General features: G+C 35.6%; 37 non-coding genes across 37 annotated transcripts; 19 read left to right on the top strand and 18 right to left on the bottom strand.

The window, feature by feature from the left end:
• Nucleotides 1–28: 28 nt before the first annotated feature.
• Nucleotides 29–118, top strand: Trnay-gua (transfer RNA tyrosine (anticodon GUA)). The gene is given in 2 exon segments: nucleotides 29–65; nucleotides 83–118. It is a non-coding gene; the product is annotated as a tRNA-Tyr (tRNA).
• A 755-nt stretch (nucleotides 119–873) lies between these two features.
• On the bottom strand, nucleotides 874–983 carry Trnai-uau (transfer RNA isoleucine (anticodon UAU)). Its single transcript has 2 exons — nucleotides 946–983; nucleotides 874–909 (listed from the first exon to the last, which is right to left on the bottom strand). It is a non-coding gene; the product is annotated as a tRNA-Ile (tRNA).
• A 375-nt stretch (nucleotides 984–1358) lies between these two features.
• On the top strand, nucleotides 1359–1449 carry Trnad-guc (transfer RNA aspartic acid (anticodon GUC)). Its single transcript is given in 2 exon segments — nucleotides 1359–1395; nucleotides 1414–1449. It is a non-coding gene; the product is annotated as a tRNA-Asp (tRNA).
• A 757-nt stretch (nucleotides 1450–2206) lies between these two features.
• Nucleotides 2207–2316, bottom strand: Trnai-uau (transfer RNA isoleucine (anticodon UAU)). The gene is made up of 2 exons: nucleotides 2279–2316; nucleotides 2207–2242 (listed from the first exon to the last, which is right to left on the bottom strand). It is a non-coding gene; the product is annotated as a tRNA-Ile (tRNA).
• A 376-nt stretch (nucleotides 2317–2692) lies between these two features.
• Nucleotides 2693–2782, top strand: Trnay-gua (transfer RNA tyrosine (anticodon GUA)). The gene is given in 2 exon segments: nucleotides 2693–2729; nucleotides 2747–2782. It is a non-coding gene; the product is annotated as a tRNA-Tyr (tRNA).
• Nucleotides 2783–3539: 757 nt separating this feature from the next.
• Trnai-uau (transfer RNA isoleucine (anticodon UAU)) lies at nucleotides 3540–3649 on the bottom strand. The gene is made up of 2 exons: nucleotides 3612–3649; nucleotides 3540–3575 (listed from the first exon to the last, which is right to left on the bottom strand). It is a non-coding gene; the product is annotated as a tRNA-Ile (tRNA).
• A 376-nt stretch (nucleotides 3650–4025) lies between these two features.
• On the top strand, nucleotides 4026–4115 carry Trnay-gua (transfer RNA tyrosine (anticodon GUA)). The gene is given in 2 exon segments: nucleotides 4026–4062; nucleotides 4080–4115. It is a non-coding gene; the product is annotated as a tRNA-Tyr (tRNA).
• Nucleotides 4116–4872: 757 nt separating this feature from the next.
• Nucleotides 4873–4982, bottom strand: Trnai-uau (transfer RNA isoleucine (anticodon UAU)). The gene is made up of 2 exons: nucleotides 4945–4982; nucleotides 4873–4908 (listed from the first exon to the last, which is right to left on the bottom strand). It is a non-coding gene; the product is annotated as a tRNA-Ile (tRNA).
• A 376-nt stretch (nucleotides 4983–5358) lies between these two features.
• On the top strand, nucleotides 5359–5448 carry Trnay-gua (transfer RNA tyrosine (anticodon GUA)). The gene is given in 2 exon segments: nucleotides 5359–5395; nucleotides 5413–5448. It is a non-coding gene; the product is annotated as a tRNA-Tyr (tRNA).
• A 757-nt stretch (nucleotides 5449–6205) lies between these two features.
• Trnai-uau (transfer RNA isoleucine (anticodon UAU)) lies at nucleotides 6206–6315 on the bottom strand. Its single transcript has 2 exons — nucleotides 6278–6315; nucleotides 6206–6241 (listed from the first exon to the last, which is right to left on the bottom strand). It is a non-coding gene; the product is annotated as a tRNA-Ile (tRNA).
• A 376-nt stretch (nucleotides 6316–6691) lies between these two features.
• Trnay-gua (transfer RNA tyrosine (anticodon GUA)) lies at nucleotides 6692–6781 on the top strand. The gene is given in 2 exon segments: nucleotides 6692–6728; nucleotides 6746–6781. It is a non-coding gene; the product is annotated as a tRNA-Tyr (tRNA).
• Nucleotides 6782–7538: 757 nt separating this feature from the next.
• Nucleotides 7539–7648, bottom strand: Trnai-uau (transfer RNA isoleucine (anticodon UAU)). The gene is made up of 2 exons: nucleotides 7611–7648; nucleotides 7539–7574 (listed from the first exon to the last, which is right to left on the bottom strand). It is a non-coding gene; the product is annotated as a tRNA-Ile (tRNA).
• Nucleotides 7649–8024: 376 nt separating this feature from the next.
• On the top strand, nucleotides 8025–8114 carry Trnay-gua (transfer RNA tyrosine (anticodon GUA)). The gene is given in 2 exon segments: nucleotides 8025–8061; nucleotides 8079–8114. It is a non-coding gene; the product is annotated as a tRNA-Tyr (tRNA).
• A 757-nt stretch (nucleotides 8115–8871) lies between these two features.
• Trnai-uau (transfer RNA isoleucine (anticodon UAU)) lies at nucleotides 8872–8981 on the bottom strand. The gene is made up of 2 exons: nucleotides 8944–8981; nucleotides 8872–8907 (listed from the first exon to the last, which is right to left on the bottom strand). It is a non-coding gene; the product is annotated as a tRNA-Ile (tRNA).
• Nucleotides 8982–9357: 376 nt separating this feature from the next.
• On the top strand, nucleotides 9358–9447 carry Trnay-gua (transfer RNA tyrosine (anticodon GUA)). The gene is given in 2 exon segments: nucleotides 9358–9394; nucleotides 9412–9447. It is a non-coding gene; the product is annotated as a tRNA-Tyr (tRNA).
• Nucleotides 9448–10204: 757 nt separating this feature from the next.
• On the bottom strand, nucleotides 10205–10314 carry Trnai-uau (transfer RNA isoleucine (anticodon UAU)). Its single transcript has 2 exons — nucleotides 10277–10314; nucleotides 10205–10240 (listed from the first exon to the last, which is right to left on the bottom strand). It is a non-coding gene; the product is annotated as a tRNA-Ile (tRNA).
• Nucleotides 10315–10690: 376 nt separating this feature from the next.
• Trnay-gua (transfer RNA tyrosine (anticodon GUA)) lies at nucleotides 10691–10780 on the top strand. Its single transcript is given in 2 exon segments — nucleotides 10691–10727; nucleotides 10745–10780. It is a non-coding gene; the product is annotated as a tRNA-Tyr (tRNA).
• A 757-nt stretch (nucleotides 10781–11537) lies between these two features.
• Nucleotides 11538–11647, bottom strand: Trnai-uau (transfer RNA isoleucine (anticodon UAU)). Its single transcript has 2 exons — nucleotides 11610–11647; nucleotides 11538–11573 (listed from the first exon to the last, which is right to left on the bottom strand). It is a non-coding gene; the product is annotated as a tRNA-Ile (tRNA).
• Nucleotides 11648–12023: 376 nt separating this feature from the next.
• On the top strand, nucleotides 12024–12113 carry Trnay-gua (transfer RNA tyrosine (anticodon GUA)). Its single transcript is given in 2 exon segments — nucleotides 12024–12060; nucleotides 12078–12113. It is a non-coding gene; the product is annotated as a tRNA-Tyr (tRNA).
• A 757-nt stretch (nucleotides 12114–12870) lies between these two features.
• Trnai-uau (transfer RNA isoleucine (anticodon UAU)) lies at nucleotides 12871–12980 on the bottom strand. The gene is made up of 2 exons: nucleotides 12943–12980; nucleotides 12871–12906 (listed from the first exon to the last, which is right to left on the bottom strand). It is a non-coding gene; the product is annotated as a tRNA-Ile (tRNA).
• A 376-nt stretch (nucleotides 12981–13356) lies between these two features.
• Trnay-gua (transfer RNA tyrosine (anticodon GUA)) lies at nucleotides 13357–13446 on the top strand. The gene is given in 2 exon segments: nucleotides 13357–13393; nucleotides 13411–13446. It is a non-coding gene; the product is annotated as a tRNA-Tyr (tRNA).
• A 757-nt stretch (nucleotides 13447–14203) lies between these two features.
• Trnai-uau (transfer RNA isoleucine (anticodon UAU)) lies at nucleotides 14204–14313 on the bottom strand. Its single transcript has 2 exons — nucleotides 14276–14313; nucleotides 14204–14239 (listed from the first exon to the last, which is right to left on the bottom strand). It is a non-coding gene; the product is annotated as a tRNA-Ile (tRNA).
• Nucleotides 14314–14689: 376 nt separating this feature from the next.
• Trnay-gua (transfer RNA tyrosine (anticodon GUA)) lies at nucleotides 14690–14779 on the top strand. Its single transcript is given in 2 exon segments — nucleotides 14690–14726; nucleotides 14744–14779. It is a non-coding gene; the product is annotated as a tRNA-Tyr (tRNA).
• Nucleotides 14780–15536: 757 nt separating this feature from the next.
• Trnai-uau (transfer RNA isoleucine (anticodon UAU)) lies at nucleotides 15537–15646 on the bottom strand. Its single transcript has 2 exons — nucleotides 15609–15646; nucleotides 15537–15572 (listed from the first exon to the last, which is right to left on the bottom strand). It is a non-coding gene; the product is annotated as a tRNA-Ile (tRNA).
• A 376-nt stretch (nucleotides 15647–16022) lies between these two features.
• On the top strand, nucleotides 16023–16112 carry Trnay-gua (transfer RNA tyrosine (anticodon GUA)). The gene is given in 2 exon segments: nucleotides 16023–16059; nucleotides 16077–16112. It is a non-coding gene; the product is annotated as a tRNA-Tyr (tRNA).
• Nucleotides 16113–16869: 757 nt separating this feature from the next.
• Nucleotides 16870–16979, bottom strand: Trnai-uau (transfer RNA isoleucine (anticodon UAU)). Its single transcript has 2 exons — nucleotides 16942–16979; nucleotides 16870–16905 (listed from the first exon to the last, which is right to left on the bottom strand). It is a non-coding gene; the product is annotated as a tRNA-Ile (tRNA).
• A 376-nt stretch (nucleotides 16980–17355) lies between these two features.
• Nucleotides 17356–17445, top strand: Trnay-gua (transfer RNA tyrosine (anticodon GUA)). The gene is given in 2 exon segments: nucleotides 17356–17392; nucleotides 17410–17445. It is a non-coding gene; the product is annotated as a tRNA-Tyr (tRNA).
• A 757-nt stretch (nucleotides 17446–18202) lies between these two features.
• Trnai-uau (transfer RNA isoleucine (anticodon UAU)) lies at nucleotides 18203–18312 on the bottom strand. The gene is made up of 2 exons: nucleotides 18275–18312; nucleotides 18203–18238 (listed from the first exon to the last, which is right to left on the bottom strand). It is a non-coding gene; the product is annotated as a tRNA-Ile (tRNA).
• Nucleotides 18313–18688: 376 nt separating this feature from the next.
• Trnay-gua (transfer RNA tyrosine (anticodon GUA)) lies at nucleotides 18689–18778 on the top strand. The gene is given in 2 exon segments: nucleotides 18689–18725; nucleotides 18743–18778. It is a non-coding gene; the product is annotated as a tRNA-Tyr (tRNA).
• Nucleotides 18779–19535: 757 nt separating this feature from the next.
• On the bottom strand, nucleotides 19536–19645 carry Trnai-uau (transfer RNA isoleucine (anticodon UAU)). The gene is made up of 2 exons: nucleotides 19608–19645; nucleotides 19536–19571 (listed from the first exon to the last, which is right to left on the bottom strand). It is a non-coding gene; the product is annotated as a tRNA-Ile (tRNA).
• Nucleotides 19646–20021: 376 nt separating this feature from the next.
• On the top strand, nucleotides 20022–20111 carry Trnay-gua (transfer RNA tyrosine (anticodon GUA)). Its single transcript is given in 2 exon segments — nucleotides 20022–20058; nucleotides 20076–20111. It is a non-coding gene; the product is annotated as a tRNA-Tyr (tRNA).
• A 757-nt stretch (nucleotides 20112–20868) lies between these two features.
• On the bottom strand, nucleotides 20869–20978 carry Trnai-uau (transfer RNA isoleucine (anticodon UAU)). The gene is made up of 2 exons: nucleotides 20941–20978; nucleotides 20869–20904 (listed from the first exon to the last, which is right to left on the bottom strand). It is a non-coding gene; the product is annotated as a tRNA-Ile (tRNA).
• A 376-nt stretch (nucleotides 20979–21354) lies between these two features.
• Trnay-gua (transfer RNA tyrosine (anticodon GUA)) lies at nucleotides 21355–21444 on the top strand. The gene is given in 2 exon segments: nucleotides 21355–21391; nucleotides 21409–21444. It is a non-coding gene; the product is annotated as a tRNA-Tyr (tRNA).
• Nucleotides 21445–22201: 757 nt separating this feature from the next.
• Nucleotides 22202–22311, bottom strand: Trnai-uau (transfer RNA isoleucine (anticodon UAU)). The gene is made up of 2 exons: nucleotides 22274–22311; nucleotides 22202–22237 (listed from the first exon to the last, which is right to left on the bottom strand). It is a non-coding gene; the product is annotated as a tRNA-Ile (tRNA).
• A 376-nt stretch (nucleotides 22312–22687) lies between these two features.
• Trnay-gua (transfer RNA tyrosine (anticodon GUA)) lies at nucleotides 22688–22777 on the top strand. Its single transcript is given in 2 exon segments — nucleotides 22688–22724; nucleotides 22742–22777. It is a non-coding gene; the product is annotated as a tRNA-Tyr (tRNA).
• Nucleotides 22778–23534: 757 nt separating this feature from the next.
• On the bottom strand, nucleotides 23535–23644 carry Trnai-uau (transfer RNA isoleucine (anticodon UAU)). Its single transcript has 2 exons — nucleotides 23607–23644; nucleotides 23535–23570 (listed from the first exon to the last, which is right to left on the bottom strand). It is a non-coding gene; the product is annotated as a tRNA-Ile (tRNA).
• Nucleotides 23645–24020: 376 nt separating this feature from the next.
• Trnay-gua (transfer RNA tyrosine (anticodon GUA)) lies at nucleotides 24021–24110 on the top strand. The gene is given in 2 exon segments: nucleotides 24021–24057; nucleotides 24075–24110. It is a non-coding gene; the product is annotated as a tRNA-Tyr (tRNA).
• The last annotated feature ends 469 nt before the right edge of the window (nucleotides 24111–24579 follow it).

Raw genomic sequence — 24579 nt, forward strand, 5'->3', positions numbered from 1 at the left:
ACATCAATTTACTGGTAATTGTCATCGCCCCGTGATAGCTCAGTTGGTAGAGCGGGAGACTGTAGTGGAATAGAATCTAGTAATCTCTAGGTCGGTGGTTCGACTCCGCCTCACGGGATATATTTTTGTCACCATCACTTTTTAGCCCCGGATTTGTTATTTTCTTCAATGTGAGATTTTATTCTCGGAAACTATTTGACTGAGTTTTTTGTTTGAATAATAATGAAGTAACAAACACATAAAATTCACTTTGAATGATATATTAAATGCGTAACGTTGCCAAAATAACTTGTTAATATAATAGCTTAAGGCAAATAGTGTGCACCAGGTCAATTTCCTAAATAAACAGTCTTGCAAAGAAATAGCATAGTGGGGGACAATAATCTGAATTAAACGCATTCAAGTAGATACACTGTAACGTTATCATCTCAGAAATTGGACCTGTAAAATCAATATGAGTCAGGAACAAAGTCGAGGTTTTTTTGCTGATGCCTAGTGGTCAGTCTTTGTCAATTTGAAGAAAACTCACACATTTCAAATCATGCAAGACAGTTAGTCTTTCGAATGAACATTTCAATTACATTATCTATTTTTGAGTACTATACATTGCCGACCATGCTGCTGGTAAGATAAGAAGAATTGCAAACTGTACATGTAAATTTACATCGAAATGACACGACTATAAATTGATATTGAATCAAAACTACACGTGTCCCGTGGCTCAAATGCATACTCACACTTACCAATAAAGCCCGGGTACTTTCATGTTTTAGTCGATACAGTTTTCCTTGTCAAAGAGATTCTGATCGTAACAAGTTGACAAGCGTTACTGGAAGGTATCAAATTTAATAAATTGAAAGGTAAAAAACTAATTGCTCCGGGTGAGGATCGAACTCACAACCTCCGCATTCCTCATACTGTGCTATGCACAGTGAAGGTACTGTCTATAAGTACGGCGCGCTAACCGATTGTGCCACCGGAGCAATGTTACAAAGTGACATAAAAATTAGGCTTTTATACAACAGTTGCTATCTGGCTTAACGTCTGCATTATAAATGATGCAGACAAATCTTCTCATTCCACTTACTATGTTATTTTTACATATACTTTAATAATCGGGCCAACATATATTTTGAACGCTCCTGTTATGTTCTGAAAAGAATTTCCCAACGAATTATATTTAACATAGGGAAGGCTGACTTTCTTCGTTCAACGTAATTGAGATTTTGTAATGTCCTAATTATAAACATTGAACAAGGTACATGAAAACATTTCTTTAAAATAGGCCACACCATATGACCAACTTCCGTAAAAATTCTTTACAATAAATACATCAATTTACTGGTAATTGTCATCGCCCCGTGATAGCTCAGTTGGTAGAGCGGGAGACTGTCAGTGGAATAGAATCTAGTAATCTCTAGGTCGGTGGTTCGACTCCGCCTCACGGGATATATTTTTGTCACCATCACTTTTTAGCCCCGGATTTGTTATTTTCTTCAATGTGAGATTTTATTCTCGGAAACTATTTGACTGAGTTTTTTGTTTGAATAATAATGAAGTAACAAACACATAAAATTCACTTTGAATGATATATTAAATGCGTAACGTTGCCAAAATAACTTGTTAATATAATAGCTTAAGGCAAATAGTGTGCACCAGGTCAATTTCCTAAATAAACAGTCTTGCAAAGAAATAGCATAGTGGGGGACAATAATCTGAATTAAACGCATTCAAGTAGATACACTGTAACGTTATCATCTCAGAAATTGGACCTGTAAAATCAATATGAGTCAGGAACAAAGTCGAGGTTTTTTTTGCTGATGCCTAGTGGTCAGTCTTTGTCAATTTGAAGAAAACTCACACATTTCAAATCATGCCAAGACAGTTAGTCTTTCGAATGAACATTTCAATTACATTATCTATTTTTGAGTACTATACATTGCCGACCATGCTGCTGGTAAGATAAGAAGAATTGCAAACTGTACATGTAAATTTACATCGAAATGACACGACTATAAATTGATATTGAATCAAAACTACACGTGTCCCGTGGCTCAAATGCATACTCACACTTACCAATAAAGCCCGGGTACTTTCATGTTTTAGTCGATACAGTTTTCCTTGTCAAAGAGATTCTGATCGTAACAAGTTGACAAGCGTTACTGGAAGGTATCAAATTTAATAAATTGAAAGGTAAAAAACTAATTGCTCCGGGTGAGGATCGAACTCACAACCTCCGCATTCCTCATACTGTGCTATGCACAGTGAAGGTACTGTCTATAAGTACGGCGCGCTAACCGATTGTGCCACCGGAGCAATGTTACAAAGTGACATAAAAATTAGGCTTTTATACAACAGTTGCTATCTGGCTTAACGTCTGCATTATAAATGATGCAGACAAATCTTCTCATTCCACTTACTATGTTATTTTTTACATATACTTTAATAATCGGGCCAACATATATTTTGAACGCTCCTGTTATGTTCTGAAAAGAATTTCCCAACGAATTATATTTAACATAGGGAAGGCTGACTTTCTTCGTTCAACGTAATTGAGATTTTGTAATGTCCTAATTATAAACATTGAACAAGGTACATGAAAACATTTCTTTAAAATAGGCCACACCATATGACCAACTTCCGTAAAAATTCTTTACAATAAATACATCAATTTACTGGTAATTGTCATCGCCCCGTGATAGCTCAGTTGGTAGAGCGGGAGACTGTAGTGGAATAGAATCTAGTAATCTCTAGGTCGGTGGTTCGACTCCGCCTCACGGGATATATTTTTGTCACCATCACTTTTTAGCCCCGGATTTGTTATTTTCTTCAATGTGAGATTTTATTCTCGGAAACTATTTGACTGAGTTTTTTGTTTGAATAATAATGAAGTAACAAACACATAAAATTCACTTTGAATGATATATTAAATGCGTAACGTTGCCAAAATAACTTGTTAATATAATAGCTTAAGGCAAATAGTGTGCACCAGGTCAATTTCCTAAATAAACAGTCTTGCAAAGAAATAGCATAGTGGGGGACAATAATCTGAATTAAACGCATTCAAGTAGATACACTGTAACGTTATCATCTCAGAAATTGGACCTGTAAAATCAATATGAGTCAGGAACAAAGTCGAGGTTTTTTTTGCTGATGCCTAGTGGTCAGTCTTTGTCAATTTGAAGAAAACTCACACATTTCAAATCATGCCAAGACAGTTAGTCTTTCGAATGAACATTTCAATTACATTATCTATTTTTGAGTACTATACATTGCCGACCATGCTGCTGGTAAGATAAGAAGAATTGCAAACTGTACATGTAAATTTACATCGAAATGACACGACTATAAATTGATATTGAATCAAAACTACACGTGTCCCGTGGCTCAAATGCATACTCACACTTACCAATAAAGCCCGGGTACTTTCATGTTTTAGTCGATACAGTTTTCCTTGTCAAAGAGATTCTGATCGTAACAAGTTGACAAGCGTTACTGGAAGGTATCAAATTTAATAAATTGAAAGGTAAAAAACTAATTGCTCCGGGTGAGGATCGAACTCACAACCTCCGCATTCCTCATACTGTGCTATGCACAGTGAAGGTACTGTCTATAAGTACGGCGCGCTAACCGATTGTGCCACCGGAGCAATGTTACAAAGTGACATAAAAATTAGGCTTTTATACAACAGTTGCTATCTGGCTTAACGTCTGCATTATAAATGATGCAGACAAATCTTCTCATTCCACTTACTATGTTATTTTTTACATATACTTTAATAATCGGGCCAACATATATTTTGAACGCTCCTGTTATGTTCTGAAAAGAATTTCCCAACGAATTATATTTAACATAGGGAAGGCTGACTTTCTTCGTTCAACGTAATTGAGATTTTGTAATGTCCTAATTATAAACATTGAACAAGGTACATGAAAACATTTCTTTAAAATAGGCCACACCATATGACCAACTTCCGTAAAAATTCTTTACAATAAATACATCAATTTACTGGTAATTGTCATCGCCCCGTGATAGCTCAGTTGGTAGAGCGGGAGACTGTAGTGGAATAGAATCTAGTAATCTCTAGGTCGGTGGTTCGACTCCGCCTCACGGGATATATTTTTGTCACCATCACTTTTTAGCCCCGGATTTGTTATTTTCTTCAATGTGAGATTTTATTCTCGGAAACTATTTGACTGAGTTTTTTGTTTGAATAATAATGAAGTAACAAACACATAAAATTCACTTTGAATGATATATTAAATGCGTAACGTTGCCAAAATAACTTGTTAATATAATAGCTTAAGGCAAATAGTGTGCACCAGGTCAATTTCCTAAATAAACAGTCTTGCAAAGAAATAGCATAGTGGGGGACAATAATCTGAATTAAACGCATTCAAGTAGATACACTGTAACGTTATCATCTCAGAAATTGGACCTGTAAAATCAATATGAGTCAGGAACAAAGTCGAGGTTTTTTTTGCTGATGCCTAGTGGTCAGTCTTTGTCAATTTGAAGAAAACTCACACATTTCAAATCATGCCAAGACAGTTAGTCTTTCGAATGAACATTTCAATTACATTATCTATTTTTGAGTACTATACATTGCCGACCATGCTGCTGGTAAGATAAGAAGAATTGCAAACTGTACATGTAAATTTACATCGAAATGACACGACTATAAATTGATATTGAATCAAAACTACACGTGTCCCGTGGCTCAAATGCATACTCACACTTACCAATAAAGCCCGGGTACTTTCATGTTTTAGTCGATACAGTTTTCCTTGTCAAAGAGATTCTGATCGTAACAAGTTGACAAGCGTTACTGGAAGGTATCAAATTTAATAAATTGAAAGGTAAAAAACTAATTGCTCCGGGTGAGGATCGAACTCACAACCTCCGCATTCCTCATACTGTGCTATGCACAGTGAAGGTACTGTCTATAAGTACGGCGCGCTAACCGATTGTGCCACCGGAGCAATGTTACAAAGTGACATAAAAATTAGGCTTTTATACAACAGTTGCTATCTGGCTTAACGTCTGCATTATAAATGATGCAGACAAATCTTCTCATTCCACTTACTATGTTATTTTTTACATATACTTTAATAATCGGGCCAACATATATTTTGAACGCTCCTGTTATGTTCTGAAAAGAATTTCCCAACGAATTATATTTAACATAGGGAAGGCTGACTTTCTTCGTTCAACGTAATTGAGATTTTGTAATGTCCTAATTATAAACATTGAACAAGGTACATGAAAACATTTCTTTAAAATAGGCCACACCATATGACCAACTTCCGTAAAAATTCTTTACAATAAATACATCAATTTACTGGTAATTGTCATCGCCCCGTGATAGCTCAGTTGGTAGAGCGGGAGACTGTAGTGGAATAGAATCTAGTAATCTCTAGGTCGGTGGTTCGACTCCGCCTCACGGGATATATTTTTGTCACCATCACTTTTTAGCCCCGGATTTGTTATTTTCTTCAATGTGAGATTTTATTCTCGGAAACTATTTGACTGAGTTTTTTGTTTGAATAATAATGAAGTAACAAACACATAAAATTCACTTTGAATGATATATTAAATGCGTAACGTTGCCAAAATAACTTGTTAATATAATAGCTTAAGGCAAATAGTGTGCACCAGGTCAATTTCCTAAATAAACAGTCTTGCAAAGAAATAGCATAGTGGGGGACAATAATCTGAATTAAACGCATTCAAGTAGATACACTGTAACGTTATCATCTCAGAAATTGGACCTGTAAAATCAATATGAGTCAGGAACAAAGTCGAGGTTTTTTTTGCTGATGCCTAGTGGTCAGTCTTTGTCAATTTGAAGAAAACTCACACATTTCAAATCATGCCAAGACAGTTAGTCTTTCGAATGAACATTTCAATTACATTATCTATTTTTGAGTACTATACATTGCCGACCATGCTGCTGGTAAGATAAGAAGAATTGCAAACTGTACATGTAAATTTACATCGAAATGACACGACTATAAATTGATATTGAATCAAAACTACACGTGTCCCGTGGCTCAAATGCATACTCACACTTACCAATAAAGCCCGGGTACTTTCATGTTTTAGTCGATACAGTTTTCCTTGTCAAAGAGATTCTGATCGTAACAAGTTGACAAGCGTTACTGGAAGGTATCAAATTTAATAAATTGAAAGGTAAAAAACTAATTGCTCCGGGTGAGGATCGAACTCACAACCTCCGCATTCCTCATACTGTGCTATGCACAGTGAAGGTACTGTCTATAAGTACGGCGCGCTAACCGATTGTGCCACCGGAGCAATGTTACAAAGTGACATAAAAATTAGGCTTTTATACAACAGTTGCTATCTGGCTTAACGTCTGCATTATAAATGATGCAGACAAATCTTCTCATTCCACTTACTATGTTATTTTTTACATATACTTTAATAATCGGGCCAACATATATTTTGAACGCTCCTGTTATGTTCTGAAAAGAATTTCCCAACGAATTATATTTAACATAGGGAAGGCTGACTTTCTTCGTTCAACGTAATTGAGATTTTGTAATGTCCTAATTATAAACATTGAACAAGGTACATGAAAACATTTCTTTAAAATAGGCCACACCATATGACCAACTTCCGTAAAAATTCTTTACAATAAATACATCAATTTACTGGTAATTGTCATCGCCCCGTGATAGCTCAGTTGGTAGAGCGGGAGACTGTAGTGGAATAGAATCTAGTAATCTCTAGGTCGGTGGTTCGACTCCGCCTCACGGGATATATTTTTGTCACCATCACTTTTTAGCCCCGGATTTGTTATTTTCTTCAATGTGAGATTTTATTCTCGGAAACTATTTGACTGAGTTTTTTGTTTGAATAATAATGAAGTAACAAACACATAAAATTCACTTTGAATGATATATTAAATGCGTAACGTTGCCAAAATAACTTGTTAATATAATAGCTTAAGGCAAATAGTGTGCACCAGGTCAATTTCCTAAATAAACAGTCTTGCAAAGAAATAGCATAGTGGGGGACAATAATCTGAATTAAACGCATTCAAGTAGATACACTGTAACGTTATCATCTCAGAAATTGGACCTGTAAAATCAATATGAGTCAGGAACAAAGTCGAGGTTTTTTTTGCTGATGCCTAGTGGTCAGTCTTTGTCAATTTGAAGAAAACTCACACATTTCAAATCATGCCAAGACAGTTAGTCTTTCGAATGAACATTTCAATTACATTATCTATTTTTGAGTACTATACATTGCCGACCATGCTGCTGGTAAGATAAGAAGAATTGCAAACTGTACATGTAAATTTACATCGAAATGACACGACTATAAATTGATATTGAATCAAAACTACACGTGTCCCGTGGCTCAAATGCATACTCACACTTACCAATAAAGCCCGGGTACTTTCATGTTTTAGTCGATACAGTTTTCCTTGTCAAAGAGATTCTGATCGTAACAAGTTGACAAGCGTTACTGGAAGGTATCAAATTTAATAAATTGAAAGGTAAAAAACTAATTGCTCCGGGTGAGGATCGAACTCACAACCTCCGCATTCCTCATACTGTGCTATGCACAGTGAAGGTACTGTCTATAAGTACGGCGCGCTAACCGATTGTGCCACCGGAGCAATGTTACAAAGTGACATAAAAATTAGGCTTTTATACAACAGTTGCTATCTGGCTTAACGTCTGCATTATAAATGATGCAGACAAATCTTCTCATTCCACTTACTATGTTATTTTTTACATATACTTTAATAATCGGGCCAACATATATTTTGAACGCTCCTGTTATGTTCTGAAAAGAATTTCCCAACGAATTATATTTAACATAGGGAAGGCTGACTTTCTTCGTTCAACGTAATTGAGATTTTGTAATGTCCTAATTATAAACATTGAACAAGGTACATGAAAACATTTCTTTAAAATAGGCCACACCATATGACCAACTTCCGTAAAAATTCTTTACAATAAATACATCAATTTACTGGTAATTGTCATCGCCCCGTGATAGCTCAGTTGGTAGAGCGGGAGACTGTAGTGGAATAGAATCTAGTAATCTCTAGGTCGGTGGTTCGACTCCGCCTCACGGGATATATTTTTGTCACCATCACTTTTTAGCCCCGGATTTGTTATTTTCTTCAATGTGAGATTTTATTCTCGGAAACTATTTGACTGAGTTTTTTGTTTGAATAATAATGAAGTAACAAACACATAAAATTCACTTTGAATGATATATTAAATGCGTAACGTTGCCAAAATAACTTGTTAATATAATAGCTTAAGGCAAATAGTGTGCACCAGGTCAATTTCCTAAATAAACAGTCTTGCAAAGAAATAGCATAGTGGGGGACAATAATCTGAATTAAACGCATTCAAGTAGATACACTGTAACGTTATCATCTCAGAAATTGGACCTGTAAAATCAATATGAGTCAGGAACAAAGTCGAGGTTTTTTTTGCTGATGCCTAGTGGTCAGTCTTTGTCAATTTGAAGAAAACTCACACATTTCAAATCATGCCAAGACAGTTAGTCTTTCGAATGAACATTTCAATTACATTATCTATTTTTGAGTACTATACATTGCCGACCATGCTGCTGGTAAGATAAGAAGAATTGCAAACTGTACATGTAAATTTACATCGAAATGACACGACTATAAATTGATATTGAATCAAAACTACACGTGTCCCGTGGCTCAAATGCATACTCACACTTACCAATAAAGCCCGGGTACTTTCATGTTTTAGTCGATACAGTTTTCCTTGTCAAAGAGATTCTGATCGTAACAAGTTGACAAGCGTTACTGGAAGGTATCAAATTTAATAAATTGAAAGGTAAAAAACTAATTGCTCCGGGTGAGGATCGAACTCACAACCTCCGCATTCCTCATACTGTGCTATGCACAGTGAAGGTACTGTCTATAAGTACGGCGCGCTAACCGATTGTGCCACCGGAGCAATGTTACAAAGTGACATAAAAATTAGGCTTTTATACAACAGTTGCTATCTGGCTTAACGTCTGCATTATAAATGATGCAGACAAATCTTCTCATTCCACTTACTATGTTATTTTTTACATATACTTTAATAATCGGGCCAACATATATTTTGAACGCTCCTGTTATGTTCTGAAAAGAATTTCCCAACGAATTATATTTAACATAGGGAAGGCTGACTTTCTTCGTTCAACGTAATTGAGATTTTGTAATGTCCTAATTATAAACATTGAACAAGGTACATGAAAACATTTCTTTAAAATAGGCCACACCATATGACCAACTTCCGTAAAAATTCTTTACAATAAATACATCAATTTACTGGTAATTGTCATCGCCCCGTGATAGCTCAGTTGGTAGAGCGGGAGACTGTAGTGGAATAGAATCTAGTAATCTCTAGGTCGGTGGTTCGACTCCGCCTCACGGGATATATTTTTGTCACCATCACTTTTTAGCCCCGGATTTGTTATTTTCTTCAATGTGAGATTTTATTCTCGGAAACTATTTGACTGAGTTTTTTGTTTGAATAATAATGAAGTAACAAACACATAAAATTCACTTTGAATGATATATTAAATGCGTAACGTTGCCAAAATAACTTGTTAATATAATAGCTTAAGGCAAATAGTGTGCACCAGGTCAATTTCCTAAATAAACAGTCTTGCAAAGAAATAGCATAGTGGGGGACAATAATCTGAATTAAACGCATTCAAGTAGATACACTGTAACGTTATCATCTCAGAAATTGGACCTGTAAAATCAATATGAGTCAGGAACAAAGTCGAGGTTTTTTTTGCTGATGCCTAGTGGTCAGTCTTTGTCAATTTGAAGAAAACTCACACATTTCAAATCATGCCAAGACAGTTAGTCTTTCGAATGAACATTTCAATTACATTATCTATTTTTGAGTACTATACATTGCCGACCATGCTGCTGGTAAGATAAGAAGAATTGCAAACTGTACATGTAAATTTACATCGAAATGACACGACTATAAATTGATATTGAATCAAAACTACACGTGTCCCGTGGCTCAAATGCATACTCACACTTACCAATAAAGCCCGGGTACTTTCATGTTTTAGTCGATACAGTTTTCCTTGTCAAAGAGATTCTGATCGTAACAAGTTGACAAGCGTTACTGGAAGGTATCAAATTTAATAAATTGAAAGGTAAAAAACTAATTGCTCCGGGTGAGGATCGAACTCACAACCTCCGCATTCCTCATACTGTGCTATGCACAGTGAAGGTACTGTCTATAAGTACGGCGCGCTAACCGATTGTGCCACCGGAGCAATGTTACAAAGTGACATAAAAATTAGGCTTTTATACAACAGTTGCTATCTGGCTTAACGTCTGCATTATAAATGATGCAGACAAATCTTCTCATTCCACTTACTATGTTATTTTTTACATATACTTTAATAATCGGGCCAACATATATTTTGAACGCTCCTGTTATGTTCTGAAAAGAATTTCCCAACGAATTATATTTAACATAGGGAAGGCTGACTTTCTTCGTTCAACGTAATTGAGATTTTGTAATGTCCTAATTATAAACATTGAACAAGGTACATGAAAACATTTCTTTAAAATAGGCCACACCATATGACCAACTTCCGTAAAAATTCTTTACAATAAATACATCAATTTACTGGTAATTGTCATCGCCCCGTGATAGCTCAGTTGGTAGAGCGGGAGACTGTAGTGGAATAGAATCTAGTAATCTCTAGGTCGGTGGTTCGACTCCGCCTCACGGGATATATTTTTGTCACCATCACTTTTTAGCCCCGGATTTGTTATTTTCTTCAATGTGAGATTTTATTCTCGGAAACTATTTGACTGAGTTTTTTGTTTGAATAATAATGAAGTAACAAACACATAAAATTCACTTTGAATGATATATTAAATGCGTAACGTTGCCAAAATAACTTGTTAATATAATAGCTTAAGGCAAATAGTGTGCACCAGGTCAATTTCCTAAATAAACAGTCTTGCAAAGAAATAGCATAGTGGGGGACAATAATCTGAATTAAACGCATTCAAGTAGATACACTGTAACGTTATCATCTCAGAAATTGGACCTGTAAAATCAATATGAGTCAGGAACAAAGTCGAGGTTTTTTTTGCTGATGCCTAGTGGTCAGTCTTTGTCAATTTGAAGAAAACTCACACATTTCAAATCATGCCAAGACAGTTAGTCTTTCGAATGAACATTTCAATTACATTATCTATTTTTGAGTACTATACATTGCCGACCATGCTGCTGGTAAGATAAGAAGAATTGCAAACTGTACATGTAAATTTACATCGAAATGACACGACTATAAATTGATATTGAATCAAAACTACACGTGTCCCGTGGCTCAAATGCATACTCACACTTACCAATAAAGCCCGGGTACTTTCATGTTTTAGTCGATACAGTTTTCCTTGTCAAAGAGATTCTGATCGTAACAAGTTGACAAGCGTTACTGGAAGGTATCAAATTTAATAAATTGAAAGGTAAAAAACTAATTGCTCCGGGTGAGGATCGAACTCACAACCTCCGCATTCCTCATACTGTGCTATGCACAGTGAAGGTACTGTCTATAAGTACGGCGCACTAACCGATTGTGCCACCGGAGCAATGTTACAAAGTGACATAAAAATTAGGCTTTTATACAACAGTTGCTATCTGGCTTAACGTCTGCATTATAAATGATGCAGACAAATCTTCTCATTCCACTTACTATGTTATTTTTTACATATACTTTAATAATCGGGCCAACATATATTTTGAACGCTCCTGTTATGTTCTGAAAAGAATTTCCCAACGAATTATATTTAACATAGGGAAGGCTGACTTTCTTCGTTCAACGTAATTGAGATTTTGTAATGTCCTAATTATAAACATTGAACAAGGTACATGAAAACATTTCTTTAAAATAGGCCACACCATATGACCAACTTCCGTAAAAATTCTTTACAATAAATACATCAATTTACTGGTAATTGTCATCGCCCCGTGATAGCTCAGTTGGTAGAGCGGGAGACTGTAGTGGAATAGAATCTAGTAATCTCTAGGTCGGTGGTTCGACTCCGCCTCACGGGATATATTTTTGTCACCATCACTTTTTAGCCCCGGATTTGTTATTTTCTTCAATGTGAGATTTTATTCTCGGAAACTATTTGACTGAGTTTTTTGTTTGAATAATAATGAAGTAACAAACACATAAAATTCACTTTGAATGATATATTAAATGCGTAACGTTGCCAAAATAACTTGTTAATATAATAGCTTAAGGCAAATAGTGTGCACCAGGTCAATTTCCTAAATAAACAGTCTTGCAAAGAAATAGCATAGTGGGGGACAATAATCTGAATTAAACGCATTCAAGTAGATACACTGTAACGTTATCATCTCAGAAATTGGACCTGTAAAATCAATATGAGTCAGGAACAAAGTCGAGGTTTTTTTTGCTGATGCCTAGTGGTCAGTCTTTGTCAATTTGAAGAAAACTCACACATTTCAAATCATGCCAAGACAGTTAGTCTTTCGAATGAACATTTCAATTACATTATCTATTTTTGAGTACTATACATTGCCGACCATGCTGCTGGTAAGATAAGAAGAATTGCAAACTGTACATGTAAATTTACATCGAAATGACACGACTATAAATTGATATTGAATCAAAACTACACGTGTCCCGTGGCTCAAATGCATACTCACACTTACCAATAAAGCCCGGGTACTTTCATGTTTTAGTCGATACAGTTTTCCTTGTCAAAGAGATTCTGATCGTAACAAGTTGACAAGCGTTACTGGAAGGTATCAAATTTAATAAATTGAAAGGTAAAAAACTAATTGCTCCGGGTGAGGATCGAACTCACAACCTCCGCATTCCTCATACTGTGCTATGCACAGTGAAGGTACTGTCTATAAGTACGGCGCGCTAACCGATTGTGCCACCGGAGCAATGTTACAAAGTGACATAAAAATTAGGCTTTTATACAACAGTTGCTATCTGGCTTAACGTCTGCATTATAAATGATGCAGACAAATCTTCTCATTCCACTTACTATGTTATTTTTTACATATACTTTAATAATCGGGCCAACATATATTTTGAACGCTCCTGTTATGTTCTGAAAAGAATTTCCCAACGAATTATATTTAACATAGGGAAGGCTGACTTTCTTCGTTCAACGTAATTGAGATTTTGTAATGTCCTAATTATAAACATTGAACAAGGTACATGAAAACATTTCTTTAAAATAGGCCACACCATATGACCAACTTCCGTAAAAATTCTTTACAATAAATACATCAATTTACTGGTAATTGTCATCGCCCCGTGATAGCTCAGTTGGTAGAGCGGGAGACTGTAGTGGAATAGAATCTAGTAATCTCTAGGTCGGTGGTTCGACTCCGCCTCACGGGATATATTTTTGTCACCATCACTTTTTAGCCCCGGATTTGTTATTTTCTTCAATGTGAGATTTTATTCTCGGAAACTATTTGACTGAGTTTTTTGTTTGAATAATAATGAAGTAACAAACACATAAAATTCACTTTGAATGATATATTAAATGCGTAACGTTGCCAAAATAACTTGTTAATATAATAGCTTAAGGCAAATAGTGTGCACCAGGTCAATTTCCTAAATAAACAGTCTTGCAAAGAAATAGCATAGTGGGGGACAATAATCTGAATTAAACGCATTCAAGTAGATACACTGTAACGTTATCATCTCAGAAATTGGACCTGTAAAATCAATATGAGTCAGGAACAAAGTCGAGGTTTTTTTTGCTGATGCCTAGTGGTCAGTCTTTGTCAATTTGAAGAAAACTCACACATTTCAAATCATGCCAAGACAGTTAGTCTTTCGAATGAACATTTCAATTACATTATCTATTTTTGAGTACTATACATTGCCGACCATGCTGCTGGTAAGATAAGAAGAATTGCAAACTGTACATGTAAATTTACATCGAAATGACACGACTATAAATTGATATTGAATCAAAACTACACGTGTCCCGTGGCTCAAATGCATACTCACACTTACCAATAAAGCCCGGGTACTTTCATGTTTTAGTCGATACAGTTTTCCTTGTCAAAGAGATTCTGATCGTAACAAGTTGACAAGCGTTACTGGAAGGTATCAAATTTAATAAATTGAAAGGTAAAAAACTAATTGCTCCGGGTGAGGATCGAACTCACAACCTCCGCATTCCTCATACTGTGCTATGCACAGTGAAGGTACTGTCTATAAGTACGGCGCGCTAACCGATTGTGCCACCGGAGCAATGTTACAAAGTGACATAAAAATTAGGCTTTTATACAACAGTTGCTATCTGGCTTAACGTCTGCATTATAAATGATGCAGACAAATCTTCTCATTCCACTTACTATGTTATTTTTTACATATACTTTAATAATCGGGCCAACATATATTTTGAACGCTCCTGTTATGTTCTGAAAAGAATTTCCCAACGAATTATATTTAACATAGGGAAGGCTGACTTTCTTCGTTCAACGTAATTGAGATTTTGTAATGTCCTAATTATAAACATTGAACAAGGTACATGAAAACATTTCTTTAAAATAGGCCACACCATATGACCAACTTCCGTAAAAATTCTTTACAATAAATACATCAATTTACTGGTAATTGTCATCGCCCCGTGATAGCTCAGTTGGTAGAGCGGGAGACTGTAGTGGAATAGAATCTAGTAATCTCTAGGTCGGTGGTTCGACTCCGCCTCACGGGATATATTTTTGTCACCATCACTTTTTAGCCCCGGATTTGTTATTTTCTTCAATGTGAGATTTTATTCTCGGAAACTATTTGACTGAGTTTTTTGTTTGAATAATAATGAAGTAACAAACACATAAAATTCACTTTGAATGATATATTAAATGCGTAACGTTGCCAAAATAACTTGTTAATATAATAGCTTAAGGCAAATAGTGTGCACCAGGTCAATTTCCTAAATAAACAGTCTTGCAAAGAAATAGCATAGTGGGGGACAATAATCTGAATTAAACGCATTCAAGTAGATACACTGTAACGTTATCATCTCAGAAATTGGACCTGTAAAATCAATATGAGTCAGGAACAAAGTCGAGGTTTTTTTTGCTGATGCCTAGTGGTCAGTCTTTGTCAATTTGAAGAAAACTCACACATTTCAAATCATGCCAAGACAGTTAGTCTTTCGAATGAACATTTCAATTACATTATCTATTTTTGAGTACTATACATTGCCGACCATGCTGCTGGTAAGATAAGAAGAATTGCAAACTGTACATGTAAATTTACATCGAAATGACACGACTATAAATTGATATTGAATCAAAACTACACGTGTCCCGTGGCTCAAATGCATACTCACACTTACCAATAAAGCCCGGGTACTTTCATGTTTTAGTCGATACAGTTTTCCTTGTCAAAGAGATTCTGATCGTAACAAGTTGACAAGCGTTACTGGAAGGTATCAAATTTAATAAATTGAAAGGTAAAAAACTAATTGCTCCGGGTGAGGATCGAACTCACAACCTCCGCATTCCTCATACTGTGCTATGCACAGTGAAGGTACTGTCTATAAGTACGGCGCGCTAACCGATTGTGCCACCGGAGCAATGTTACAAAGTGACATAAAAATTAGGCTTTTATACAACAGTTGCTATCTGGCTTAACGTCTGCATTATAAATGATGCAGACAAATCTTCTCATTCCACTTACTATGTTATTTTTTACATATACTTTAATAATCGGGCCAACATATATTTTGAACGCTCCTGTTATGTTCTGAAAAGAATTTCCCAACGAATTATATTTAACATAGGGAAGGCTGACTTTCTTCGTTCAACGTAATTGAGATTTTGTAATGTCCTAATTATAAACATTGAACAAGGTACATGAAAACATTTCTTTAAAATAGGCCACACCATATGACCAACTTCCGTAAAAATTCTTTACAATAAATACATCAATTTACTGGTAATTGTCATCGCCCCGTGATAGCTCAGTTGGTAGAGCGGGAGACTGTAGTGGAATAGAATCTAGTAATCTCTAGGTCGGTGGTTCGACTCCGCCTCACGGGATATATTTTTGTCACCATCACTTTTTAGCCCCGGATTTGTTATTTTCTTCAATGTGAGATTTTATTCTCGGAAACTATTTGACTGAGTTTTTTGTTTGAATAATAATGAAGTAACAAACACATAAAATTCACTTTGAATGATATATTAAATGCGTAACGTTGCCAAAATAACTTGTTAATATAATAGCTTAAGGCAAATAGTGTGCACCAGGTCAATTTCCTAAATAAACAGTCTTGCAAAGAAATAGCATAGTGGGGGACAATAATCTGAATTAAACGCATTCAAGTAGATACACTGTAACGTTATCATCTCAGAAATTGGACCTGTAAAATCAATATGAGTCAGGAACAAAGTCGAGGTTTTTTTTGCTGATGCCTAGTGGTCAGTCTTTGTCAATTTGAAGAAAACTCACACATTTCAAATCATGCCAAGACAGTTAGTCTTTCGAATGAACATTTCAATTACATTATCTATTTTTGAGTACTATACATTGCCGACCATGCTGCTGGTAAGATAAGAAGAATTGCAAACTGTACATGTAAATTTACATCGAAATGACACGACTATAAATTGATATTGAATCAAAACTACACGTGTCCCGTGGCTCAAATGCATACTCACACTTACCAATAAAGCCCGGGTACTTTCATGTTTTAGTCGATACAGTTTTCCTTGTCAAAGAGATTCTGATCGTAACAAGTTGACAAGCGTTACTGGAAGGTATCAAATTTAATAAATTGAAAGGTAAAAAACTAATTGCTCCGGGTGAGGATCGAACTCACAACCTCCGCATTCCTCATACTGTGCTATGCACAGTGAAGGTACTGTCTATAAGTACGGCGCGCTAACCGATTGTGCCACCGGAGCAATGTTACAAAGTGACATAAAAATTAGGCTTTTATACAACAGTTGCTATCTGGCTTAACGTCTGCATTATAAATGATGCAGACAAATCTTCTCATTCCACTTACTATGTTATTTTTTACATATACTTTAATAATCGGGCCAACATATATTTTGAACGCTCCTGTTATGTTCTGAAAAGAATTTCCCAACGAATTATATTTAACATAGGGAAGGCTGACTTTCTTCGTTCAACGTAATTGAGATTTTGTAATGTCCTAATTATAAACATTGAACAAGGTACATGAAAACATTTCTTTAAAATAGGCCACACCATATGACCAACTTCCGTAAAAATTCTTTACAATAAATACATCAATTTACTGGTAATTGTCATCGCCCCGTGATAGCTCAGTTGGTAGAGCGGGAGACTGTAGTGGAATAGAATCTAGTAATCTCTAGGTCGGTGGTTCGACTCCGCCTCACGGGATATATTTTTGTCACCATCACTTTTTAGCCCCGGATTTGTTATTTTCTTCAATGTGAGATTTTATTCTCGGAAACTATTTGACTGAGTTTTTTGTTTGAATAATAATGAAGTAACAAACACATAAAATTCACTTTGAATGATATATTAAATGCGTAACGTTGCCAAAATAACTTGTTAATATAATAGCTTAAGGCAAATAGTGTGCACCAGGTCAATTTCCTAAATAAACAGTCTTGCAAAGAAATAGCATAGTGGGGGACAATAATCTGAATTAAACGCATTCAAGTAGATACACTGTAACGTTATCATCTCAGAAATTGGACCTGTAAAATCAATATGAGTCAGGAACAAAGTCGAGGTTTTTTTTGCTGATGCCTAGTGGTCAGTCTTTGTCAATTTGAAGAAAACTCACACATTTCAAATCATGCCAAGACAGTTAGTCTTTCGAATGAACATTTCAATTACATTATCTATTTTTGAGTACTATACATTGCCGACCATGCTGCTGGTAAGATAAGAAGAATTGCAAACTGTACATGTAAATTTACATCGAAATGACACGACTATAAATTGATATTGAATCAAAACTACACGTGTCCCGTGGCTCAAATGCATACTCACACTTACCAATAAAGCCCGGGTACTTTCATGTTTTAGTCGATACAGTTTTCCTTGTCAAAGAGATTCTGATCGTAACAAGTTGACAAGCGTTACTGGAAGGTATCAAATTTAATAAATTGAAAGGTAAAAAACTAATTGCTCCGGGTGAGGATCGAACTCACAACCTCCGCATTCCTCATACTGTGCTATGCACAGTGAAGGTACTGTCTATAAGTACGGCGCGCTAACCGATTGTGCCACCGGAGCAATGTTACAAAGTGACATAAAAATTAGGCTTTTATACAACAGTTGCTATCTGGCTTAACGTCTGCATTATAAATGATGCAGACAAATCTTCTCATTCCACTTACTATGTTATTTTTTACATATACTTTAATAATCGGGCCAACATATATTTTGAACGCTCCTGTTATGTTCTGAAAAGAATTTCCCAACGAATTATATTTAACATAGGGAAGGCTGACTTTCTTCGTTCAACGTAATTGAGATTTTGTAATGTCCTAATTATAAACATTGAACAAGGTACATGAAAACATTTCTTTAAAATAGGCCACACCATATGACCAACTTCCGTAAAAATTCTTTACAATAAATACATCAATTTACTGGTAATTGTCATCGCCCCGTGATAGCTCAGTTGGTAGAGCGGGAGACTGTAGTGGAATAGAATCTAGTAATCTCTAGGTCGGTGGTTCGACTCCGCCTCACGGGATATATTTTTGTCACCATCACTTTTTAGCCCCGGATTTGTTATTTTCTTCAATGTGAGATTTTATTCTCGGAAACTATTTGACTGAGTTTTTTGTTTGAATAATAATGAAGTAACAAACACATAAAATTCACTTTGAATGATATATTAAATGCGTAACGTTGCCAAAATAACTTGTTAATATAATAGCTTAAGGCAAATAGTGTGCACCAGGTCAATTTCCTAAATAAACAGTCTTGCAAAGAAATAGCATAGTGGGGGACAATAATCTGAATTAAACGCATTCAAGTAGATACACTGTAACGTTATCATCTCAGAAATTGGACCTGTAAAATCAATATGAGTCAGGAACAAAGTCGAGGTTTTTTTTGCTGATGCCTAGTGGTCAGTCTTTGTCAATTTGAAGAAAACTCACACATTTCAAATCATGCCAAGACAGTTAGTCTTTCGAATGAACATTTCAATTACATTATCTATTTTTGAGTACTATACATTGCCGACCATGCTGCTGGTAAGATAAGAAGAATTGCAAACTGTACATGTAAATTTACATCGAAATGACACGACTATAAATTGATATTGAATCAAAACTACACGTGTCCCGTGGCTCAAATGCATACTCACACTTACCAATAAAGCCCGGGTACTTTCATGTTTTAGTCGATACAGTTTTCCTTGTCAAAGAGATTCTGATCGTAACAAGTTGACAAGCGTTACTGGAAGGTATCAAATTTAATAAATTGAAAGGTAAAAAACTAATTGCTCCGGGTGAGGATCGAACTCACAACCTCCGCATTCCTCATACTGTGCTATGCACAGTGAAGGTACTGTCTATAAGTACGGCGCGCTAACCGATTGTGCCACCGGAGCAATGTTACAAAGTGACATAAAAATTAGGCTTTTATACAACAGTTGCTATCTGGCTTAACGTCTGCATTATAAATGATGCAGACAAATCTTCTCATTCCACTTACTATGTTATTTTTTACATATACTTTAATAATCGGGCCAACATATATTTTGAACGCTCCTGTTATGTTCTGAAAAGAATTTCCCAACGAATTATATTTAACATAGGGAAGGCTGACTTTCTTCGTTCAACGTAATTGAGATTTTGTAATGTCCTAATTATAAACATTGAACAAGGTACATGAAAACATTTCTTTAAAATAGGCCACACCATATGACCAACTTCCGTAAAAATTCTTTACAATAAATACATCAATTTACTGGTAATTGTCATCGCCCCGTGATAGCTCAGTTGGTAGAGCGGGAGACTGTAGTGGAATAGAATCTAGTAATCTCTAGGTCGGTGGTTCGACTCCGCCTCACGGGATATATTTTTGTCACCATCACTTTTTAGCCCCGGATTTGTTATTTTCTTCAATGTGAGATTTTATTCTCGGAAACTATTTGACTGAGTTTTTTGTTTGAATAATAATGAAGTAACAAACACATAAAATTCACTTTGAATGATATATTAAATGCGTAACGTTGCCAAAATAACTTGTTAATATAATAGCTTAAGGCAAATAGTGTGCACCAGGTCAATTTCCTAAATAAACAGTCTTGCAAAGAAATAGCATAGTGGGGGACAATAATCTGAATTAAACGCATTCAAGTAGATACACTGTAACGTTATCATCTCAGAAATTGGACCTGTAAAATCAATATGAGTCAGGAACAAAGTCGAGGTTTTTTTTGCTGATGCCTAGTGGTCAGTCTTTGTCAATTTGAAGAAAACTCACACATTTCAAATCATGCCAAGACAGTTAGTCTTTCGAATGAACATTTCAATTACATTATCTATTTTTGAGTACTATACATTGCCGACCATGCTGCTGGTAAGATAAGAAGAATTGCAAACTGTACATGTAAATTTACATCGAAATGACACGACTATAAATTGATATTGAATCAAAACTACACGTGTCCCGTGGCTCAAATGCATACTCACACTTACCAATAAAGCCCGGGTACTTTCATGTTTTAGTCGATACAGTTTTCCTTGTCAAAGAGATTCTGATCGTAACAAGTTGACAAGCGTTACTGGAAGGTATCAAATTTAATAAATTGAAAGGTAAAAAACTAATTGCTCCGGGTGAGGATCGAACTCACAACCTCCGCATTCCTCATACTGTGCTATGCACAGTGAAGGTACTGTCTATAAGTACGGCGCGCTAACCGATTGTGCCACCGGAGCAATGTTACAAAGTGACATAAAAATTAGGCTTTTATACAACAGTTGCTATCTGGCTTAACGTCTGCATTATAAATGATGCAGACAAATCTTCTCATTCCACTTACTATGTTATTTTTTACATATACTTTAATAATCGGGCCAACATATATTTTGAACGCTCCTGTTATGTTCTGAAAAGAATTTCCCAACGAATTATATTTAACATAGGGAAGGCTGACTTTCTTCGTTCAACGTAATTGAGATTTTGTAATGTCCTAATTATAAACATTGAACAAGGTACATGAAAACATTTCTTTAAAATAGGCCACACCATATGACCAACTTCCGTAAAAATTCTTTACAATAAATACATCAATTTACTGGTAATTGTCATCGCCCCGTGATAGCTCAGTTGGTAGAGCGGGAGACTGTAGTGGAATAGAATCTAGTAATCTCTAGGTCGGTGGTTCGACTCCGCCTCACGGGATATATTTTTGTCACCATCACTTTTTAGCCCCGGATTTGTTATTTTCTTCAATGTGAGATTTTATTCTCGGAAACTATTTGACTGAGTTTTTTGTTTGAATAATAATGAAGTAACAAACACATAAAATTCACTTTGAATGATATATTAAATGCGTAACGTTGCCAAAATAACTTGTTAATATAATAGCTTAAGGCAAATAGTGTGCACCAGGTCAATTTCCTAAATAAACAGTCTTGCAAAGAAATAGCATAGTGGGGGACAATAATCTGAATTAAACGCATTCAAGTAGATACACTGTAACGTTATCATCTCAGAAATTGGACCTGTAAAATCAATATGAGTCAGGAACAAAGTCGAGGTTTTTTTTGCTGATGCCTAGTGGTCAGTCTTTGTCAATTTGAAGAAAACTCACACATTTCAAATCATGCCAAGACAGTTAGTCTTTCGAATGAACATTTCAATTACATTATCTATTTTTGAGTACTATACATTGCCGACCATGCTGCTGGTAAGATAAGAAGAATTGCAAACTGTACATGTAAATTTACATCGAAATGACACGACTATAAATTGATATTGAATCAAAACTACACGTGTCCCGTGGCTCAAATGCATACTCACACTTACCAATAAAGCCCGGGTACTTTCATGTTTTAGTCGATACAGTTTTCCTTGTCAAAGAGATTCTGATCGTAACAAGTTGACAAGCGTTACTGGAAGGTATCAAATTTAATAAATTGAAAGGTAAAAAACTAATTGCTCCGGGTGAGGATCGAACTCACAACCTCCGCATTCCTCATACTGTGCTATGCACAGTGAAGGTACTGTCTATAAGTACGGCGCGCTAACCGATTGTGCCACCGGAGCAATGTTACAAAGTGACATAAAAATTAGGCTTTTATACAACAGTTGCTATCTGGCTTAACGTCTGCATTATAAATGATGCAGACAAATCTTCTCATTCCACTTACTATGTTATTTTTTACATATACTTTAATAATCGGGCCAACATATATTTTGAACGCTCCTGTTATGTTCTGAAAAGAATTTCCCAACGAATTATATTTAACATAGGGAAGGCTGACTTTCTTCGTTCAACGTAATTGAGATTTTGTAATGTCCTAATTATAAACATTGAACAAGGTACATGAAAACATTTCTTTAAAATAGGCCACACCATATGACCAACTTCCGTAAAAATTCTTTACAATAAATACATCAATTTACTGGTAATTGTCATCGCCCCGTGATAGCTCAGTTGGTAGAGCGGGAGACTGTAGTGGAATAGAATCTAGTAATCTCTAGGTCGGTGGTTCGACTCCGCCTCACGGGATATATTTTTGTCACCATCACTTTTTAGCCCCGGATTTGTTATTTTCTTCAATGTGAGATTTTATTCTCGGAAACTATTTGACTGAGTTTTTTGTTTGAATAATAATGAAGTAACAAACACATAAAATTCACTTTGAATGATATATTAAATGCGTAACGTTGCCAAAATAACTTGTTAATATAATAGCTTAAGGCAAATAGTGTGCACCAGGTCAATTTCCTAAATAAACAGTCTTGCAAAGAAATAGCATAGTGGGGGACAATAATCTGAATTAAACGCATTCAAGTAGATACACTGTAACGTTATCATCTCAGAAATTGGACCTGTAAAATCAATATGAGTCAGGAACAAAGTCGAGGTTTTTTTTGCTGATGCCTAGTGGTCAGTCTTTGTCAATTTGAAGAAAACTCACACATTTCAAATCATGCCAAGACAGTTAGTCTTTCGAATGAACATTTCAATTACATTATCTATTTTTGAGTACTATACATTGCCGACCATGCTGCTGGTAAGATAAGAAGAATTGCAAACTGTACATGTAAATTTACATCGAAATGACACGACTATAAATTGATATTGAATCAAAACTACACGTGTCCCGTGGCTCAAATGCATACTCACACTTACCAATAAAGCCCGGGTACTTTCATGTTTTAGTCGATACAGTTTTCCTTGTCAAAGAGATTCTGATCGTAACAAGTTGACAAGCGTTACTGGAAGGTATCAAATTTAATAAATTGAAAGGTAAAAAACTAATTGCTCCGGGTGAGGATCGAACTCACAACCTCCGCATTCCTCATACTGTGCTATGCACAGTGAAGGTACTGTCTATAAGTACGGCGCGCTAACCGATTGTGCCACCGGAGCAATGTTACAAAGTGACATAAAAATTAGGCTTTTATACAACAGTTGCTATCTGGCTTAACGTCTGCATTATAAATGATGCAGACAAATCTTCTCATTCCACTTACTATGTTATTTTTTACATATACTTTAATAATCGGGCCAACATATATTTTGAACGCTCCTGTTATGTTCTGAAAAGAATTTCCCAACGAATTATATTTAACATAGGGAAGGCTGACTTTCTTCGTTCAACGTAATTGAGATTTTGTAATGTCCTAATTATAAACATTGAACAAGGTACATGAAAACATTTCTTTAAAATAGGCCACACCATATGACCAACTTCCGTAAAAATTCTTTACAATAAATACATCAATTTACTGGTAATTGTCATCGCCCCGTGATAGCTCAGTTGGTAGAGCGGGAGACTGTAGTGGAATAGAATCTAGTAATCTCTAGGTCGGTGGTTCGACTCCGCCTCACGGGATATATTTTTGTCACCATCACTTTTTAGCCCCGGATTTGTTATTTTCTTCAATGTGAGATTTTATTCTCGGAAACTATTTGACTGAGTTTTTTGTTTGAATAATAATGAAGTAACAAACACATAAAATTCACTTTGAATGATATATTAAATGCGTAACGTTGCCAAAATAACTTGTTAATATAATAGCTTAAGGCAAATAGTGTGCACCAGGTCAATTTCCTAAATAAACAGTCTTGCAAAGAAATAGCATAGTGGGGGACAATAATCTGAATTAAACGCATTCAAGTAGATACACTGTAACGTTATCATCTCAGAAATTGGACCTGTAAAATCAATATGAGTCAGGAACAAAGTCGAGGTTTTTTTTGCTGATGCCTAGTGGTCAGTCTTTGTCAATTTGAAGAAAACTCACACATTTCAAATCATGCCAAGACAGTTAGTCTTTCGAATGAACATTTCAATTACATTA

Source organism: Mytilus trossulus, chromosome 3, assembly GCF_036588685.1.
Source record: "Mytilus trossulus isolate FHL-02 chromosome 3, PNRI_Mtr1.1.1.hap1, whole genome shotgun sequence".
Taxonomy (NCBI): domain Eukaryota; kingdom Metazoa; phylum Mollusca; class Bivalvia; order Mytilida; family Mytilidae; genus Mytilus; species Mytilus trossulus.